This window comes from Dama dama, chromosome 23 (assembly GCF_033118175.1).
Source record: "Dama dama isolate Ldn47 chromosome 23, ASM3311817v1, whole genome shotgun sequence".
Classification (NCBI taxonomy): domain Eukaryota; kingdom Metazoa; phylum Chordata; class Mammalia; order Artiodactyla; family Cervidae; genus Dama; species Dama dama.
The window spans coordinates 19,210,455-19,220,023 of NC_083703.1; positions in this window are offsets into that span (position 1 = coordinate 19,210,455).

A 9,569-nucleotide genomic window follows, 5' to 3' on the forward strand; every position below is an offset into this window, starting at 1 on the left:
GTCTTATAGTTGTTTGGAAGCCTTTTCCTCTGAAAAACCTTTCTAGTAATCTTTGGAGGACCTTTTCTCCTAAATGAGTGGTGGCGTGTAAGGAGTTAACCAACTTTCACTGGAGGTTCCCAGGCAGAAAAAGGAGCCCCTCCTTTTGGAACCACTCCATGTGATCTTCTTGAAAGCCCTCACTCTTAGCTTTAAGAGTTTCACCTTCAGTATATGAAGGAGTTTCTGGCAAGTTAGTCTGTGGAACTAAGGTGGCAACCCCTATCAGATCATGGTTCTGTAACGCTGCTCTCTTAGCTGCCTGGTCAGCTGCTTGGTTTCCTTGTGCCACTTCAGTGCTCCCTTTTTGGTGTCCTTTACAGTGGGAGACTGAAACCTCAGTGGACAGATGGACTGCCTCTAAGAGTCTAAGGATTTGATCGCCATATTTGATGGGGGACCCTCGGGTGGTCAAATGGCCCCTTTCTTTACAAATAGCTGCATGTGCATGTAGCACCAGAAAGGCATACTTGGAGTCAGTATAAATGACTATTCTTTTTCCTTTTCCCAGCTCTAAAGCTCGAGTCAGGGCTATGAGCTCAGCTAATTGGGCTGAAGTACCTGGCGGCAGAGGTTTAGCCTCTATGATCTCAAAATTGGAGACTACTGCATATCCGGCTCTTCTTTTTCCATCCAAGACAAAGCTGCTTCCATCAGTGTACCAGATTTCTTCAGGATTGGTCAGAAGATCTTCTGACAATCCCTCTTGGGGTTTTGTCCAGTGGTCCAAGGTTTCTAGACAGGAGTGAAAGGGGAGAGAGCCCTTGGGGGTAAGCAGGAGGGTGGCTGGGTTAAGAACCTCACAAGGGGATATAGTGAGGCCTGGATTTTCCATCAGTATTACTTGATATCTGAGGATTTTCTGATCAGACATCCATAAATGGCCTCTCCCATTTAGGAGTTGTTTTACTTGGTGGCTGGTAAAAACAGTTAGTTTGCCCACAAAGGAGAGTTTTTTTTTTTATTCTTTTTTTTTTTTTTTTTATTAGTTGGAGGCTAATTACTTCACAACATTTCAGTGGGTTTTGTCATACATTGATATGAATCAGCCATAGATTTACACGTATTCCCCATCCCGATCCCCGCTCCCACCTCCCTCTCCACCCGATTCCTCTGGGTCTTCCCAGTGCACCAGGCCCGAGCACTTGTCACATGCATCCCACCTGGGCTGGTGATCTGTTTCACCATAGATAGTGTACATGCTGTTCTTTTGAAATATCCCACCCTCACCTTCTCCCACAGAGTTCAAAAGTCTGTTTTGCATTTCTGTGTCTCTTTTTCTGTTTTGCATATAGGGTTATCGTTACCATCTTTCTAAATTCCATATATATGTGTTAGTATGCTGTAATGTTCTTTATCTTTCTGGCTTACTTCACTCTGTATAAGGGGCTCCAGTTTCATCCATCTCATTAGAACTGGTTCAAATGAATTCTTTTTAATGGCTGAGTAATATTCCATGGTGTATATGTACCACAGCTTCCTTATCCATTCATCTGCTGATGGGCATCTAGGTTGCTTCCATGTGCTGGCTATTATAAACAGTGCTGCGATGAACATTGGGGTGCATGTGTCTCTTTCAGATCTGGTTTCCTCAGTGTGTATGCCCAGAAGTGGGATTGCTGGGTCATATGGCAGTTCTATTTCCAGTTTTTTAAGAAATCTCCACACTGTTTTCCATAGCGGCTGTACTAGTTTGCATTCCCACCAACAGTGTAAGAGGGTTCCCTTTTCTCCACACCCTCTCCAGCATTTATTGCTTGTAGACTTTTGGATAGCAGCCATCCTGACTGGCGTGTAATGGCACCTCATTGTGGTTTTGATTTGCGTTTCTCTGATAATGAGTGATGTGGAGCATCTTTTCATGTGTTTGTTAGCCATCTGTATGTCTTCTTTGGAGAAATGTCTGTTTAGTTCTTTGGCCCATTTTTTGATTGGGTCATTTATTTTTCTGGAATTGAGCTGCAGGAGTTGCTTGTATATTTTTGAGATTAATCCTTTGTCTGTTTCTTCATTTGCTATTATTTTCTCCCAATCTGAGGGCTGTCTTTTCACCTTACTTATAGTTTCCTTTGCAGTGCAAAAGCTTTTAAGTTTCATTAGGTCCCATTTGTTTAGTTTTGCTTTTATTTCCAATATTCTGGGAGGTGGGTCATAGAGGATCTTGCTGTGATTTATGTCGGAGAGTGTTTTGCCTATGTTCTCCTCTAGGAGTTTTATAGTTTCTGGTCTTACATTTAGATCTTTAATCCATTTTGAGTTTATTTTTGTGTATGGTGTTAGAAAGTGTTCTAGTTTCATTCTTTTACAAGTGGTTGACCAGTTTTCCCACCACCACTTGTTAAAGAGGTTGTCTTTTTTCCATTGTATATCCCTGCCTCCTTTGTCAAAGATAAGTTGTCCATAGGTTCGTGGATTTATCCCTGGGCTTTCTATTCTGTTCCATTGATCTATATTTCTGTCTTTGTGCCAGTACCATACTGTGTTGATGACTGTGGCTTTGTAGTAGAGTCTGAAGTCAGGCAGGTTGATTCTTCCAGTTCCATTCTTCTTTCTCAATATTACTTTGGCTATTCGAGGTTTTTTGTATTTCCATACAAATTGTGAAATTCTTTGGTCTATTTCTGTGAAAAATACCGTTGGTAGCTTCATAGGGATTGCATTGAATCTATAGATTGCTTTGGGTAGAATAGCCATTTTGACAATATTGATTCTTCCAATCCATGAACACGGTATGTTTCTCCATCTGTTTGTGTCCTCTTTGATTTCTTTCATCAGTGTTTTATAGTTTTCTATGTATAGGTCTTTTGTTTCTTTAGATAGATATACTCCTAAATATTTTATTCTTTTTGTTGCAATGGTGAATGGTATTGTTTCCTTAATTTCTCTTTCTGTTTTTTCATTGTTAGTATATAGGAATGCAAGGGATTTCTGTGTGTTAATTTTATATCCTGCAACTTTACTATATTCATTGATTAGCTCTAGTAATTTTCTGGTAGAGTCTTTAGGGTTTTCTATGTAGAGGATCATGTCATCTGCAAACAGTGAGAGTTTCACTTCTTCTTTTCCTATGTGGATTCCTTTTACTTCTTTTTCTGCTCTGATTGCTGTGGCCAAAACTTCCAACACTATGTTGAATAGTAGCGGTGAGAGTGGGCACCCTTGTCTTGTTCCTGATTTCAGGGGAAATGCTTTCAATTTTTCACCATTGAGGGTGATGCTTGCTGTGGGTTTGTCATATATAGCTTCTATTATGTTGAGGTATGTTCCTTCTATTCCTGCTTTTTGGAGAGTTTTAATCATAAATGAGTGTTGAATTTTGTCAAAGGCTTTCTCTGCATCTATTGAGATAATCATATGGTTTTTATCTTTCAATTTGTTAATATGGTGTATTACATTGATTGATTTGCAGATATTAAAGAATCCTTGCATTCCTGGGATAAAGCCCACTTGGTCATGGTGTATGATTTTTTTAATATGTTGTTGGATTCTGTTTGCTAGAATTTTGTTAAGGATTTTTGCATCTATGTTCATCAGTGATATTGGCCTGTAGTTTTCTTTTTTTGTGGCATCTTTGTCTGGTTTTGGAATTAGGGTGATGGTGGCCTCATAAAATGAGTTTGGAAGCTTACCTTCTTCTGCAATTTTCTGGAAGAGTTTGAGTAAGATAGGTGTTAGCTCTTCTCTAAATTTTTGGTAGAATTCAGCTGTGAAGCCATCTGGTCCTGGGCTTCTGTTTGCTGGAAGATTTTTGATTACAGTTTCGATTTCCTTGCTTGTGATGGGTCTGTTAAGATCTTCTATTTCTTCCTGGTTCAGTTTTGGAAAGTTATACTTTTCTAAGAATTTGTCCATTTCATCCAAGTTGTCCATTTTATTGGCATAGAGCTGCTGGTAGTAGTCTCTTATGATCCTTTGTATTTCACTGTTGTCTGTTGTGATCTCTCCATTTTCATTTCTAATTTTGTTAATTTGGTTCTTCTCCCTTTGTTTCTTAATGAGTCTTGCTAATGGTTTGTCAATTTTGTTTATTTTTTCAAAAAACCAGCTTTTAGCTTTGTTGATTTTTGCTATGGTCTCTTTAGTTTCTTTTGCATTTATTTCTGCCCTGATTTTTAAGATTTCTTTCCTTCTGCTAACCCTGGGGTTCTTCATTTCTTCCTTCTCTAATTGCTTTAGGTGTAGAGTTAGGTTATTTATTTGGTTTTTTTCTTGTTTCTTGATGTAAGCCTGTAATGCTATGAACCTTCCCCTTAGCACTGCTTTTACAGTGTCCCGTAGGTTTTGGGTTGTTGTGTTTTCATTTTCACTCATTTCTATACATAGTTTGATTTCTTTTTTTATTTCTTCTATGATTTGTTGGTTATTCAGAAGCGTGTTATTTAGCCTCCATATGTTTGAATTTTTAACAATTTTTTTTTCCTGTAATTGAGATCTAATCTTACTGCACTGTGGTCAGAAAAGATGACTGGAATGATTTCAATTTTTTTGAATTTTCCAAGACCAGATTTATGGCCCAGGATGTGATCTATTCTGGAGAAGGTTCCATGTGCACTTGAGAAAAAGGTGGAGTTGATTGTTTTGGGGTGAAATGTCCTATAGATATCAATTAGGTCTAGCTGGTCCATTGTGTCATTTAAGGTTTGTGTTTCATTGTTAATTTTCTGTTTAGTTGATCTATCCATAGTTGTGAGTGGCGTATTAAAGTCTCCCACTATTATTGTGTTACTATTAATTTCCTCTTTCATACTCGTTAGTGTTTGCCGTACATATTGCGGTGCTCCTATGTTGGGTGCATATATATTTATAATTGTTATATCTTCTTCTTGGATTGATCCTTTGATCATTATGTAGTGTCCTTCTTTGTCTCTTTTCACATCCTTTATCTGATATGAGTATTGCGACTCCTGCTTTCTTTTGGTCTCCGTTTGCATGAAATATTTTTTTCCAGCCCTTCACTTTTAGTCTGTATGTGTCTCTTGTTTTGAGGTGGGTCTCTTGTAGACAGCATATATAGGGGTCTTGTGTTTGTATCCATTCAGCCAATCTTTGTCTTTTGGTTGGGGCATTCAACCCATTTACATTTAGGGTAATTATTGATAGGTGTGGTCCCGTTGCCATTTACTTTGTTGTTTTGGGTTCACGTTTATACAACCTTTCTGCATTTCCTGTCTAGAGAAGATCCTTTAGCATTTGTTGAAGAGCTGGTTTGGTGGTGCTGAATTCTCTCAGCTTTTGCTTATCTGTAAAGCTTTTGAATTCTCCTTCATATCTGAATGAGATCCTTGCTGGATACAGTAATCTAGGTTGTAGGTCATTCTCTTTCATTACTTTCAGTACCTCCTGCCATTCCCTTCTGGCCTGGAGGGTTTCTATTGATAGATCAGCTGTTATCCTGATGGGAATCCCTTTGTGTGTTATTTGTTGTTTCTCCCTTGCTGCTTTTAATATTTGTTCTTTGTGTTTGATCTTTGTTAATTTGATTAATATGTGTCTTGGGGTGTTTCGCCTTGGGTTTATCCTGTTTGGGACTCTCTGGGTTTCTTGGACTTGGGTGGCTATTTCCTTCCCCATTTTAGGGAAGTTTTCAGCTATTATCTCCTTGTATTTACAATATTATATTTACAATAAGTTGATATTTTACAGTGTTATTTACAATAAGATATTTACAATAAGTTGATAAGCAAAACTGCCATAAAATGGAAGGCTCTTTCTTCTGCAAGCATCTTATTAACGAGGCTTTCTGCAACTTTAAGTCTTAGCACCCAGCCAAAGTCTTCTCTGACTGAAAGGAAGAGTTCTTAGGGACTTGAAAAAGGAAAGGTAAGGAGAAAAGTGGGGAGGGGGAAGAGAGAAAATTCCAAGGCCTCACATCCCGTGACAACCAAATCTTCCTGTGATCACCAAGTCTTCAATTAGGACAACTAAATTCATGCATGCTTCTTGTGACAGAGCACAAATCCAGCTGGCGTGAGGCAGGGACTCAGGAGGAAGAGGCCATGAGCAGCGTGGTCTCAGGGAACCAGAAGACCCTGGGAAGGCTTTGGGCATGCGTTGAAGTGAAATGGCCAGGTCTCCAGCCAGTGTGGCCCAGCTTCTGAGGGAATGAAGGCTAAAGATCCATAAGGTCACACCAATCCAGAATGACTCAATGGGAATCCCTTTGTGTGTTATTTGTTGTTTTTCCCTTGCTGCTTTTAATATTTGTTCTTTGTGTTTGATCTTTGTTAATTTGATTAATATGTGTCTTGGGGTGTTTCGCCTTGGGTTTATCCTGTTTGGGACTCTCTGGGTTTCTTGGACTTGGGTGGCTATTTCCTTCCCCATTTTAGGGACGATTTCAGCTATTATCTCCTCGAGTATTTTCTCATGGCCTTTCTTTTTGTCTTCTTCTTCTGGAACTCCTATGATTCGAATGTTGGGGCGTTTCACATTGTCCCAGAGGTCCCTGAGGTTGTCCTCATTTCTTTTGATCCTTTTTTCTTTTTTCCTCTCTGCTTCATTTATTTCCACCATTTTATCTTCTACCTCACTTATCCTATCTTCTGCCTCCGTTATTCTACTCTTGGTTCCCTCCAAAGTGTTTTTGATCTCATTCATTGCATTATTCATTTTTAATTGACTCTTTTTTATTTCTTCTAGGTCTTTATTAAACATTTCTTGTATCTTTTCAATCTTTGTTTCCAGGCTATTTATCTGTAACTCCATTTTGTTTTCAAGATTTTGGATCATTTTTATTATCATTATTCTAAATTCTTTTTCAGGTAGATTCCCTATCTCCTCCTCTTTTGTTTGACTTGGTGGGCATTTTTCATGTTCCTTTACCTGTTGGGTATTTCTTTGCCTTTTCATCTTGTTTAGATTGCTGTGTCTGGAGTGGGCTTTCTGTGTTCTGGAGGTCTGTGGTTCCTTTTTATTGTGGAGGATTTACCCAGTGGGTGGGGTTAGACGATTGGCTTCTCAAGGTTTCCTGGTTAGGGAAGCTTGCGTCAGTGTTCTGGTGCGTGGAACTTGATTTCTTCTCTTTGGAGAGCAATGGAGTGCCCAGTAATGAGTTTTGAGATGGGTCTATGTGTTAGGTGTGACCTTGGGCAGCCTGTATGTTGATGTTCAGGGCTATGTTCCTGCGTTGCTGGAGAATTTGCGTGGTATGTCTTGCTCTAAAACTTATTGGCTCTTGGGTGGCGGTTGGTTTCAGTGTAGGTATGGAGGCTTTTGGACAGTCACTTATTACTTAAAGTTCCATGTAGTCAGGAGTTTTCTGGTGTTCTCAGGTTTTGGGCTTAAGTCTTCTGCCTCTGGATTTCAGTTTTATTCTTCCTGTAGTCTCAGGACTTCTCCAACTATACAGCACTGATAAGAAAACTTCTAGGTTAATGGCGAAAAGATTCTCCCCCGTTAGGGACACCCAGAGAGGTTCACAGAGTTACATGAAGAAGAGGAGAGGGAGGAGGGAGATAGAGATGAGCAGGAAGAGAAAAAGGGGGACTCAAGAGGAGAGAGACAGATCTACGCAGCTGTCTGTTCCCAGAGTGTTCTCCGTAGCCCAGTCACCTACAAAGATTCACAGAATTGGATTGGGAAGAGAAGGGGAAAGGAGGAAATAGAGGTGTTCTGAGGTAGAAAACAGAGAGTCAAGATTGGGAGAGAATAATCTTTGGTTTAAAAATAGGGCTTCTCTTCTTCTTTTTTTTTTGTAAGGTTATAGTATATTGAAAATGAAAATTAAGGAGTAGTAGAGGAGTAGTAGAGGACTTTATAAGAAATAAGAGAAAAAGAGAAATAGAAAATAGAAGAGAAAAAGGAAAGAAAAAAAAAAGAAAAAGAAAAAAAGAAAAAAAAAATTTTTCCCCCCCTAATTAAAAAAATTGTAAAAATCTATGGAAATGAAAGTTAAGGAGTAATGGGGGAGTAATAGGGGATTTTAAAGGAAAATAAAAGAGAAAAAAGAAAAAGAAAAGGAAAAAAAGAGAAAAAAGTAAAATTATATCTAGGAGTTTCTCTGGAGCTGTTGTGGTCAGTGTGGGTTCGGCTCAGTTTCAGATAGCTCCTCGTTCCAGCTTACACTTCTCGATATCTACAGGCCCCTTCCGGTGTAGTCGGTGTTTTCTAGAGGGATTTTAATCTGTTGCACCAGTCCCTTCTGAAGCGGTTCCCTTTGTTTATTTGGCTTCTGTTTGCAGGTCTCTTCAGAGCCTCATTTCCGCCCTGACACAGGCGGGTGGAAGTGGACTCTTATTCAGGTAGCTAGTTCCGTCGCTCTGCGGGGAAGGGCTGGCGCTGCGGGGAAGGGCTTGCGCCGCGGGGACGGGCTGGGGCTGCCGGGAGGGGCTGACGCTGCTTTCTCCGTCTGCGCTGCTCAGGCTCCCGGCTGTTCTATATGGAGCGCGCCCCGCGCTGCGCGAGGCTCCAGCCCTCGGGTGTTCCACAAAAGCGCGGAACGAAAAGCTGCGCCTGCTCTCTGTGCCTTCCCCGTCAGAGCGGTCCAGGCAGCCAGGGGCTTGATGGGGGCACTCTCTGCAGGTGTGGCGCACCCACTCCCTTCCGTGGACCCAGTTTCAGTTTCCGCTGGCACCAGTCGGGTGCGTGCGCCTTCTGCCCTCCGCGTCCCCAGCCCCAGTCCCCGCCCGCGCCGGTCGGGTGCCTGCGCCCTGTGTCTTGCCGCGACCGTCCCCTCCCCCCTGCCTCCTGCCTCCGGCGGGGCTGGGCCGGTCTGCAGCCTGCGAGCTCTTCTCTGGATTTTCTCGGTCTCTTTGTTCTGCGAACGGCCGGCAGTGTGTTCGGGCCGGTTAATTTTCTCTCTCTCTTTTGGTTTCCCACAGTTCAAGTTGGCAACTCACAGAAGCTCCCTCCGATTGTCCTCAGGGCACTCAGGCCCGGACCCTACCCCAAGCAATGCCACCTAAGACTCCCTTCCCGGGACGGACCTCCGTCCTTAGCTCTTTTGTCTCACTTTTTATCTTTTATATTTTGTCCTACCTCCTTTCGAAGACAATGGGCTGCTTTTCTGGGCGCCTGATGACCTCAGCTAGCGATCAGAAGTTGTTTTGCGAAGTTTGCTCTGCGTTCAGTTATTCTTTTGATGAATTTGTAGGAGAGAAAGTGGTCTCCCCGTCCTACTCCTCTGCCATCTTGGCTCCTCCCATCCCCAAAGGAGAGTTTTATTTATTTTTTTCAAAGGAGAGTTTTAAAGCATCTTCTATCATGAGTGCAATAGCTGCAAGATTTTAAAGGCGGGAGGGCCAGCCTTGGGCGGTTGGATCAAGTCTCTTGGATAAGTAAGCTACAGGCTGGGGCTCAGATCCCGACCTTTGAGTTAACACGCCCAAGGCTATTCCTTCTCTTTCATGGACATAAAGTTGGAATGCTTTTTTTGGATCTGGCAACCTCAAGGCAGGTGCCTGAGTTAAGGCCTGTTTTAGTGTAGCCTCTGCCTTCTTTTGAGGAGTTCCCCACATTAGTGGGATTGAATCATCTCATCCCTTTAAGCTTTTATATAAGGGCTGGGCAATTCGACCATAGCTGGGTATCCA